Here is an 11,523-nt window from a genome sequence, read left to right as displayed (position 1 = left end):
TGACATGTATGTAGAATTTTTTGATTACTGGCTTTATCTGACAGAATTCAATTGGGAGTCTAAAATCACACCAGTTACCTTAACAGACAGAATTTAATATAAAGAACTGCTGGGCTTCCATGGTGGATCCATGGGAAAGAATCTGCCTGCAATGCAGGAGATGTGGATTCTACCCCTAGATCAGGAAGATCTCATGGAGGAGGAAATGGCAACCCACTCCATTATTCTTGCCTGGGAAATTCCATGGACAGAGGAGCCTGGCAGGCTACAGTCCCTGGAGGCACAAAGAGTCAAACTACAACTGAGCATGCACACATACACACTTTAAATCAAAACTTGATCAGAAATGTGGAGAAACGTGGGTGCCAGGCCTCACGGTCCTCCGTCTTGCCCAATGACATGCGCCTCCTGTTGTTGTTCAGTCACTAAGTTGTGTGCAATTCCTTGAGACCCCATGGACTGCAGCACATCAGGGTTCACTGTACTTCACTATTTCCTGGAGTTTGCTCAAACTCATGTGCATTGAGTCAGTGATGCCATCCAGCCATCTCATCCTCTGCTGCTCTCTTCTCCTTTTGCCTTCAATCTTTCCCAGCATCAGGGTCTTTTCCAAAGAGTCAGCTCTTCACATCAGTGGCCAGAGTATTGGAGTTTTGGCTTTGAAAGCAGTCTTTCCAATGAGTATTCAGGGTTGATTTCCTTTAGGATTGACTGGTTTGATCTCTGTGCAGTCCAAGGGACTTTCAAAGAGTCTTCTCCAGCACAATTCAAAAGCATCATCCTAGGTGGCCAATAAATATTTGCTGAATAATAAATAGATGGAGGAATGAGTGAATGGATTCATCTAAAGACACTCCAGCCTACCCACAAAATAACAGGACTCCACGTACAGAGAAAATCTTGGACTGGGTTGAAAGGAATAATGGGGCTCAGCTTCAATGACTCATGGTAACAGTTTACAGACTGGGAAACTGATCCTCAAATTCTTAGGATTTGTTGGGAAATTCAGCAGGCATGAGCTCTCATCTTTAGTATCAATATTATTATTTTTCAAATAAACTCTTCATGCCTATTACAGACTATAAAAGTGAGACTTTTAATAATGTAAATATTTAATTCACTGTTGCCCAGTTCAATAAATAATGTAAGAATCATTTATTTTTAACCTCAAATGTTAAAAAATTATGCTCATTGATTTTTTAACTCACTCTTTGCTTGTTTTTCAAAATAAATTATGTGTCAGAGATGCTAAGATAGATATATAAGTACACACACACACACAGATAGATAGATATAGATATATATATATTTTCCCATCAGCTCTTCACAGTAAGTGACAGTTAAGAAACTATGAATAATCAAGGCTGGGCCTGAGCTGTTCATATTAATGTCAGGAATTCAGGGATGAGTTTTACTTCTCTTCTCACTGACTTTCACCTATGGGTGAACCATAGGAGACTTATCCTGGACGCTCAGAATGTTTGTTATGTGTCCCTAGCATTTTGATGACCTTGGATGTGGACAAGCCATGTAACCTCTCAGGGATTCAGTTGCTCAATTTGTAAACTGCTAATCATCCCTGATATGCAGATGACACCACCCTTATGGCAGAAAGTGAAGAGGAACTCAAAAGCCTCTTGATGAAAGTGAGAGAGGAGAGTGAAAAAGTTGGCTTAAAGCTCAACATTCAGAAAACGAAGATCATGGCATCTGGTCCCATCACTTCATGGCAAATAGATGGGGAAACAGTGGAAACAGTGTCAGGCTTTATCTTTTTGGGCTCCAAAATCACTGCAGATGGTGACTGCAGCCATGAAATTAAAAGACGCTTACTCCTTGGAAGAAAAGTTATGACCAACCTAGATAGCATATTCAAAAGCAGAGACATTACTTTGCCAACAAAGGTCCGTCTAGTCAAGGTTATGGTTTTTCCAGTGGTCATGTATGGATGTGAGAGTTGGACTGTGAAGAAAGCTGAGCGCTGAAGAATTGATGCTTTTGAACTATGGTGTTGGAGAAGACTCTTGAGAGTCCCTTGGACTGCAAGGAGATCCAACCAGTCCATTCTAAAGGAGATCAGTCCTGAGTGTTCTTTGGAAGGACTGATGCTAAAGCTGAAACTCCAGTACTTTGGCCACCTCATGTGAAGAGTTGACTCATTGGAAAAGACTCTGATGCTGGGAGGGATTAGGGGCAGGAGGGAAAGGGGACAACAGAGGATGCGATGGCTGGATGGCATCACTGACTCAATGGACATGAGTTTGAGTGAACTCCGGGAGATGATGATGGAAAGGGAGGCCTGGCGTGCAGCAATTCATGGGGTCGCATAGAGTCAGACACGACTGAGCGACTGAACTGAACTGAACTGAAGTGAATCATCTCTGATGTTTCTTCCAGCCATAAAGAACCACTCAAAGAATTGGAATCCTCAGTCCCCGATTTATATCAATTCCTGGAATCTCACTGTATTCCATAGGCCTTTCTTGCTCTTAATGTTGGGGACAAAGTGATTTCAGAGGAGAAGAAATAAGATGTGGGCAGCCTACGCACGCTAATAACAAAAGAATTGGACTCACACACAAAGGAAATGAGATTCCCGAGCAATGCCCCCATTTATGAAAGGGCAGAAGGAAAAGAGAGAGACTTTTCATACGGCTCGAGGTTTAAACACTCGAGAACATTACCCAGGCATCGGATATCTCAGGAACCAAGGGAGCTGGCGTCCCACTAAGTTAAAACACATATGGAAAATGTTAAACAGGGAGGCGAGGCAGTGAGAGTCTACATGAGTTCAAGAGACACCTCGATTTGTTTCTGGGAAAGGAGGAAATTGTCGTACATGGCAAACAAGTCGAAAGGTTGAATTAAGCTAAATCCCAATAGAGGAAAGAGTGGATGGGCTGGAGTATATTTTTTTTCTTTCTTTCCTTTTGTGAGTGTGTGTGTGTTGGAGGAGGGGGAGTATTGTTCTCATTCCTTTCTCTCATATTCTTCTCATAGTAAAACGTCTCTGCTCAAGATATTTAACCAACACACCAAAGAAGCGGGACAAATTGGTCGATTGGGATTGACATATATACACTGCCACGTGTAAAACAGATAGCTAGTGGGAAGCTGCTGTGTATAACACAGGAAGCTCAGCTCGGTCCCCCACGATGGCCTGGCTGGGGGGAAGGTATGGGGGAGAAGGTCCAAGAGGGAGGAGATGTATGTATGCATACAGCTGCTTTACTACACTGTACAGCAGAAACTAATGCAACACTGCAAAGCAATTATATTCCAATAAGAAATTAAAATAAAGTGCTCTGAGTCCTAATCCTAACCACCAACTTGTGTGACCTTCAGCAAATTTCTTAACCCAACAAGGACCTCGATTTCCCCTAATGACATCTGGTGGTGAATTTGCTTAAGCAGACCTCTTTGGGTGGAGAACAGGAAGACAGGATTCAAGACCCAAGGTATCCATTGGAGGACACCTGAGTTATCCAAATTTCCATCTGCACATCCCAAAGTCTTCCTGAAATTGACTCAGTCCCTTGAAGAGAAAGATGTGGGTGGAGCAGCCCTTCCCCGCACTGTCCACGGGTAGGGATGGCTCTGGATTTTGGATAAAGACAAAGTTGTAAGAGTCTTTAGGATGTGTAATTGAATTTTTTTTTTCATTAGAAGGTACAGAATACGTTTTATCACAGCATTGTCCATTATAGCCAAAGAAAGAAACAATCTCCATTGCAAACCGAAAGGAATGCTGAACATGTATAAAGGAGGACACCTAACAGCCAGTAAAATTCAGATTTTTATAGATTTGGTCTCATGGGAAAATTCCTACATACACAAGTGTAATAAGCATGATCAGAACTGTACACAAATATAGAGTCTAAATTTATCTTACATATTGTGCTTATGCATGCAAGTATTAGGCACAGGTTCTGGGACTGGCAAATTACCCTGGAGGCAATATCCAGTTCATGGTCTCCCTTTTCTTTTAGCCTATGAGTTAAGAACACTTGGTTTCTTTTTTAAGATTTTTAAGTGATTGAAAAAAAGTCAAAAAAAAAATATTTCAGAACACGTGAAAAGTTGTAAAATGCAAATGTCAGTGTTCAAAGATCGTGTTACCAGTGGTCTTCATACTATTATGGACTGCTGAATAATGCAACAAAGAGTGGAAGTTTGCAAAGCTGAAAGCACTGCTATCTGGCCCTTTACAGAAAACGTTTGCTGACCCATGCACTTAAGGACAGTGATAAAGGATACATACCTAAGAGATCATCGTGGGATGGCTGGATGGTATAGGCTTTTTGTTTTAGTCTTAAAAGTTTCTCTCAATTTCTACTTTTTCCAAACAATGTCTATTTGATGACTTTGGTACTAAATAAAACATATCCATTTATTTAAAATCCTGCAAATAATGAAGACCTAAATAGACATTTCTCCAAGGAAGACAGATGGCCAAGAAGCACATGAAAAAATGCTCAACATCACTAATTATTAAAGAAAGGCAAATCAAAACGACAATGAGGTATCACCTCACACTCAGTCAGAATGGTCATCATTACAATATCTGCAAACAAGAAATGCTGAAGAGGGTTTGGAGTAAAGGGAACCAACCCTCTTACACTGTTGGTGGAGAATATAAATTTGTTGTTCAGTCAGTAAGGAGGTTCCTCATAAAATGAAATATGGAGCTACCATATGATCCTGCAATGCCACTCCTGGGCATATATCTGGACAAAGTATAATTTTAAAAGATGCCTACACCTCAATGTTCATAGCAACACTATTCACAATAGGCAAGACAGGGAAATATCCTAAATGCCCATCAATAGAGGAATGGATAAAGAAGATGTGATACATATATACAATCACTGTGGATGGAGACTGCAGGCATGAAATTAAAAGATGCTTGGTCCTTGGAAGGAAAGCCATGGCAAACCTAGACAGCATATTAAAAAGCAGAGACATCATTTTGCCAACAAAGGTCCATCTAGTCAAAGCTATGGTTTTTCCAGTAGTCATGTACAGATGTGACAGCTGGACCATCAGATCAAATTCAGATCAGTCGCTCAGTCGTGTCTGACTCTTTGCGACCCCATGAATCGCAGCACGCCAGGCCTCCCTGTCCATCACCAACTCCCGGAGTTCACTCAGACTCACGTCCATCGAGTCAGTGATGCCATCCAGCCATCTCATCCTCTGTTGTCCCCTTCTCCTCCTGCCCCGAATCCCTCCCAGCATCAGAGTCTTTTCCAATGAGTCAGCTCTTCACATAAGGTGGCCAAAGTACTGGAGTTTCAGCTTTAGCATCATTCCTTCCAAAGAAATCCCAGGGCTGATCTCCTTCAGAATGGACTGGTTGGATCTCCTTGCAGTCCAAGGGACTCTCAAGAGTCTTCTCCAACACCACAGTTCAAAAGCATCAATTCTTCAGCACTTAGCCTTCTTCACAGTCAAGGTTTTTTAATTGTGGTGCTGGAGAAGACGCTTGACTGAAAGGAGATCAAACCAGTAAATCCTAAAAGAAATCAACCTTAAATATTCATTGGAAGGATTGATGCTGAAGCTGAAGTCCCAATACTTTGGCCACCTGATGTGAAAAGCTGGCTCACTGGAAAAGACCCTGATGCTAGGAAATATTAAGGGGAGGAAGGGAAGGGGGTGACAGAGGATGAGATGGTTGGATAGCATCACTGATTCAATGGACATGAATCTGAGCAAATTCGGGGAGATAGTGAAGGACAGGGAAGTCTGGCATGCTGCAGTTCACAGGGTCACAAAGAGTCGGACACAATTTAGTGATGGAACACCAACAACATATATACAGTGGAATATCACTCAGGCATAACAAAGAATGAAATTCCAATTGCAACAACACGGATGGCAGAAGAGCATGGAGGCTGCGTGTTAGACTCAGACCCTTCTCTCCCTAGAGAAGGAAATGGCAACCCACTCCAGTATTCTTGCCTGGAGAATGCCATGGACAGATGACCCTGGGAGGCTACAGTCTATGGAGTCACAGAGTCAGACACGACTGAGCAACTAACACACACACTCCCTGCCCCACCCCACCCCCAGACAGCAGGATGGACTGCATTCTGCATAAGTGGAGGACAAGTTAAAGATCCTTCCAGGTGCCCTTGCCAGGGTGTCCAAGAAGGTCATGCTTCCATTTGTCACAGCTGTGTGTGCCATTCTGTCATTTGCCTTTTAAAAATTTAACCATCAGATCACTTTTCCATGTAAGAGGGGGGAAATCCCGGCCAGAAACTGCAAACCAGGAGCTGCTGACCAGATGTGCCCGTCTTAAGAGTGCATGAGCTGCTGGCTTATAACAGTTAACACAAGATCCCCTGGAAAAGCCTGTAGTTAATAATATCCCCGTCTCCACTCCCCAGGGACCTTTGGCTTCCTCCACTCCTGTCTTCAACACCCACAAGGTATGCTAAGCACAGAGAACCCGGAAAACAGAATGGGTAAATCCCCACAGGGACGCATGCCCATTTGGCATCAATGCTGAGGTCAAAGGAAGTCGACGTGCAGCAAGAAGCAGCAGCACGAGCAGTTTGGGACAGGGGAGATAGTACATTGCCAAAAAGGGGCTCAGGACTCTAAGGAGAGATGGAGACCAAGGAGGAACATTCTTCAGGGAGGCGGCATCCGGTGGAGTTGACGTGCTCAAGACGAAGCATCAGACACACCTGGAGCTATTCCCAGCCCAGCCATTTACAAGTCCTGGGACCCGGGTAAGTCCCTTATTCTCTCAAAACCTCAGTTTCCTCATTTAAAATAATAATGTTAATTGCCAATTCTTGGGCTGTTACAAGAATCAAATTGGAGAATGCAAGGAAAGAGCTTGGCATGAACTTTGGAACCTACTGAGCACTCAATAAATAATAACCCTGTTATGATTGTCATTTAGATTTTTGTCATTACTATTATTATTACTACTGTAGCATTAGGCTTATTGGTTTGGAGGTAGTTTCAGTGTTTAAGGTTCCTGTGATTCCAGCAACTGAATGAAAGAAACACTGGAAGTTCCTGAAATCAGAGGAGGACAGTGGTGGAGTAAGTATGGGCTTTCAGATCATAACCCCTGGTGATCAGAGCCCCAGTTCTGTCCAAAGCTAGTTAGTCTCAGCTTTCTGAATCTCAGCCACTTGCAAAATGGTGATCAAGGCATTTTCTTCATTGTAGAGGTTGCAGAACAAATAAGAAAATTAAAACATCTAGGAACTTCCCTGTGGTCCAGTAGTTAGGATTCTGTGCTTTCCCTGCAGGGGGCATTGGTTCAATCCCTGGTTGGGGAACTAAGATCCCACATGCTGCCAAAAGACAAAAGAAAGATAAAATAATTTCTATGCATCAGTTACTTTCTTGTGACTCTGAGTGATGTGGTCTGTAAAAGCGGGGAGTAAGATAGCTGTGTTGCCTGTTGCCCCACCAGCCCCCTAGAACTCACTGCTTCTCTTATTCAATTCCACCCTCACCACCACCCCCATGCCCAGCTGCCAAGGTCTCTAGGATCTGAAACCGTCTTTCACATTCCATCCTGTCTCGTCTCTGAAAGGCCTCCATTGTACTAGAAGGGGCTTAGGCTGAGTAGGTTTCTTTGCAAAAGTTGCCTGGCCCCGTAAGCTGCCTGCCAGCAGCAAAGGAAGGTGTCAAGGTGCAAATGGGAACCAGATTTCTTTCCTTTAGAAGCTTCCCAAGGTTGCAGACTACTGGGTTGGTCTGCCTTTATATTCTGAATTATTGGGCCACACTTCGGCCAACAAAACAATATCCTTAAAGATTAGCATGAGAACATGGAGAGAAAATAACTTGACTGGCTGTTGGGATTAGATGGTGTGTTTCTCTCCTGGAAGAGAGCATCACTGAGTATGCTTTGAGGTACAAGGAAAAGACTGCTGCTGCTACTGCTAAGTCGCTTTAGTCGTGTCTGACTCTGTGCGACCCCATAGACAGCAGCCCACCAGGCTCCCCTGCCCCTGGGATTCTCCAGGCAAGAACACTGGAGTGGGTTGCCATGTCCTCCAGTGCCTGAAAGTGAAAAGTCAAAGTGAAGTCGCTCAGTCATGTCCGACCCTCAGCAACCCCATGGACTGCAGCCTTCCAGGCTCCTCCATTCATGGGATTTTCCAGGCAAGAGTACTGGAGTGGGGTGCCATTGCCTTCTCCAGGAAAAGACTGTTAAGGTGGCTTAAGTGGGAGATTACTCTTCTCATGTGGCAAGAAGCCTCACCAAGGATGTTCCAGGATTGTTTTAGTAGCTAATGATGATAGGGGTCAGGGGCAGAATCCATGATGCTCTTGTTCATCCCCTCATGGTCACAAAATGGCTGCAGCCACTGTTGACATCAAGCCCTCACAAGATGATCCCAATGTGGATAGTAAAGGGGCTGATAAAAAAAGACTCTCTTCTGGCAAATCTCTCCCTCTCTTTTTTTTTTCCTTAGGAAAGAATTTTTCTAGAGCCCTTTGTTAGAGCACCCCCCTACATCTTATTGGCTAAATTTGAGTCACTTGTCCACTCTAGATACCCATGGACCCAGGGAAACTCAGTTGTATTAACACAACTGATATTGACACAACTCAGTTGTATTAACTGGGGCTTGCTCATTGTCACCCCGATGAAAGTGGGATTTTGTTAGCAAAGAAAAAAAAAATGGTGAGTAGGTCAACTATCTTGTAGAGCTTATCCTTGAGGACAAGTTGTGATCATCGTCTTTGTCTCTCCTGCCTCATCTGGCACAAAGTCAGGGCTCCATAAATCTTTGTTAAAAGAATGAATAAACATATCCAACCTGACATTTACCATGATACCTAGTACCTAGTAGGTGCTCAGTAAATATTTATTGAACAAATGAATTTGTCCCAATGCCTTGAATAGCATTGAGGGTGTATTAAGTTGCCAAATCAACTTTAATATCCAGTTCTCAGATTCCTTTTTTTTTAAGAAAAAAAAACTGAAGGACCTCAAGGGCAGGGAGGGCTTCCCAGGTGGCTCAAGAATCCACCTGGGAATTCTCAAGTACAGAATTCACCTGCCAAGGCAAGAGACACAAAAGACTCAGGTTCGTTCCTTCAGTTGGGAAGATCCCATGAAGGAGGAAATGGCAACCCACTCCTGTATTCTTGCCTGGGAAATTCCTATGGACAGAGGAGCCTTGCGGGCTACAGTCCATGGGGTTGCAAAGAATCAGATGTAACTCAGCAACTAAAGAACGACAACGAAGGGCAGAAAACATGCTATTTATCCAAACACTATCCAAACAGCCAGATATGTTGTTCTAGTCCGTCCACCAGCAAACTTCCTATGAAGGGCCAGATAGTAAATATTCTAGGCTTTGTGGGCCATATGGTCTCTGTGAAGGCCATTCCACTCCAGTGCTGAAGCGTGGAAATAGTCATAAACAATGCATCCATGAAAGGCTCTGGTTGTGTGCGAATAAAATGTTATTTGCAAAAAGAAGCAACAAGCCGGATCTGGCCTGAGGGCGGGAGCTGGCCACCTCCTGCTCTTGACCACAAAAGCAGGATCCCAACCTGGATCAGGGCCATCAAGCTCTGGGGTGGCAGCAGAGGCCAAGGATGTTTTGGCTGCTGTGTTAGGTTCTCTGAAAAGTGGATTCCAAAACAGGTTTTGATGTGCAAATGATTAATGGAGGGGAAGTGCCAGTGAAAGGCTTCTCTGGTGGCCCAGTGGTAAAGAATCCACCTGCCAGTGCAGGAGATCCAGGTTTGATTCCTGGGGTGGGAAGATCCCCTGGAAAAGGAAATAGCAGCCCACTCCAGTATTCTTGTCTGGGAAATCCCATGGACAGAGGAGCCTGGCAGGCTACAGTCTGTGGGATCACGAAGAGTCCGACACGACTTAGCAACTAAGCATCAACCACAATGCCTATGAAGGATTAAGGGGAGGAGGCAGGAGAGATAGGGCGGAGCCTTCATACCTGGATGCAAATCCGAGATGTCTGAAGGAGGGTGGGGGGAGGAAGAAGGGCTGAGAAGGAAGACCCTTAGGTCACAGTGCAGGCCTGAGGAAGTCTCAAGCAGGCTAATAGGGAGGCATCAGGTCAGCGTCACCTGTGGGAGGAATCCTGTAGCCTGCAGGTGTGGGCCTGAGGGGCTGAACCCGTTAGATGCAGTCAGTATCTGGAAGCAGCCTAGGAGAAACACTTCTTATCATCAGTGCAGTAAAAGATCCAGGAAGGCGACCACTGAGGTTTTTCGGTCACCTATGCTACCCAGAGCAAAGATCTCATTTCCATCACAAACCTTCCAAAGGCCACTGCTCAGAGAGCTCATCAGGAATTAGATCCACAGACAGCAGTGTGTGTGTGTGTGTGTGTGTGTGTGAGCCACTCAGTTGTGTCCGACTCTGCAACCCCATGGACTGTACCCACCAGGCTCCTCTGTCCATGGGAATTCTTCAGGCAAGAATACTGGAGTGAGTTGCCATTCCCTTCTGCAGGCATCTTCCCGACCCAGGGATCGAACCCAGATCTCCTGCATTGCAGATTCTTTACTATCTGAGCCACCAGGGAAGGAGGACACATGGCAAGTACTGGCTGGTATCTTCCTTTTCCTCTTGGGACCAGGGGGTCAAATGCCTAAAGTCTTAGGTGTACTTCTTGACACTTAGAAAGTGTTCCATATGTGGTTGCTGTTACTATTATCGTTGTTTTAAGAACATAGTTTGGGGGTGTCATAGTATGGATGAAATCCATCTTCATTCTACAAGACGCTGGAAGAGTGAGAGTCCAATGCTTTCGCTGGAAGGCTTGATGTCCTTGATATCCAGATGGAGCCTTGTTTCCCAGACTGTGTTCTGTGGAACCCTGGTCCTCGGGAGGCTAAGGCAGTAGACAGGATGCTAAGCCAAAACGTTCCGTGCTCAGCTAAGTTTGAGAAATACTTCTTTAACTAAATTTTAAAAAGTTCTCTTCCTGCAAATCTCCTCAGGATTTTGGTCCCAGATTCTGAGAACTGCCCAAACTCTGACTTACCATGGAGCTCTTTTTATCATTAGGCTCAAGAGAGTGGGCAATCCAGAGCAAAAATTGCAGGCCCACTGTGAGTCTGTGGATATGATCCTGGTGCTCTCTTCTTTAAAGAGTTTCTCACAGTCTTGAGCAATATCCAGATAATAAGAATGCCTGTGGACGCTTGAGAGTCTTCTAGAGAAGCAGTATTGCATCATGCTTTAGAGCACAGGCTGGGGCACCAGGCCTACCTGCCTCGGTTTCCTCATCTGTAAAATGGGGATAACAATCGTTCCTACCTCCTAAGGTGACTCTAACCCTAAAAGGGACCGTTACTGCATGAAGACATTGAACACAGGCACTGAGAAAGTAGCACTGAAGCGTTACGTACGGCTGCATGCTAGACACTTTATAAATGTCACCTGTACTCCCCCAGGAGCTCTTAGAAATTGGCTCAAAATGCTAAGCAAAACCAAATTTAACGTGTGTGACTTTGAAAGGGTTTCAGTGAAATCTGGTACCCGAGTTGCGGCAAGAT

At 44.4% G+C, this 11,523-nt stretch overlaps 1 long non-coding RNA gene across 1 annotated transcript in view; it reads left to right on the top strand.

Annotated features, from left to right (window-relative positions):
* Window positions 1-6,235: 6,235 nt before the first annotated feature.
* The window catches only part of LOC104974662 (uncharacterized), a 43,288-nt gene continuing 38,000 nt past the window's right edge, over window positions 6,236-11,523 (top strand). The window contains exon 1 of the long non-coding RNA XR_009491084.1: window positions 6,236-6,743. This is a non-coding gene — a long non-coding RNA (uncharacterized lncRNA). The remainder of the gene's footprint in view (window positions 6,744-11,523) is intronic.

The sequence above is a fragment of the Bos taurus genome, chromosome 17 (genome assembly GCF_002263795.3).
Source record: "Bos taurus isolate L1 Dominette 01449 registration number 42190680 breed Hereford chromosome 17, ARS-UCD2.0, whole genome shotgun sequence".
In the NCBI taxonomy this organism is placed as follows: Eukaryota; Metazoa; Chordata; class Mammalia; order Artiodactyla; family Bovidae; genus Bos; species Bos taurus.
Note: the sequence above shows the minus strand (reverse complement) of the source record. Positions and strands in the feature narration are given on the sequence as shown.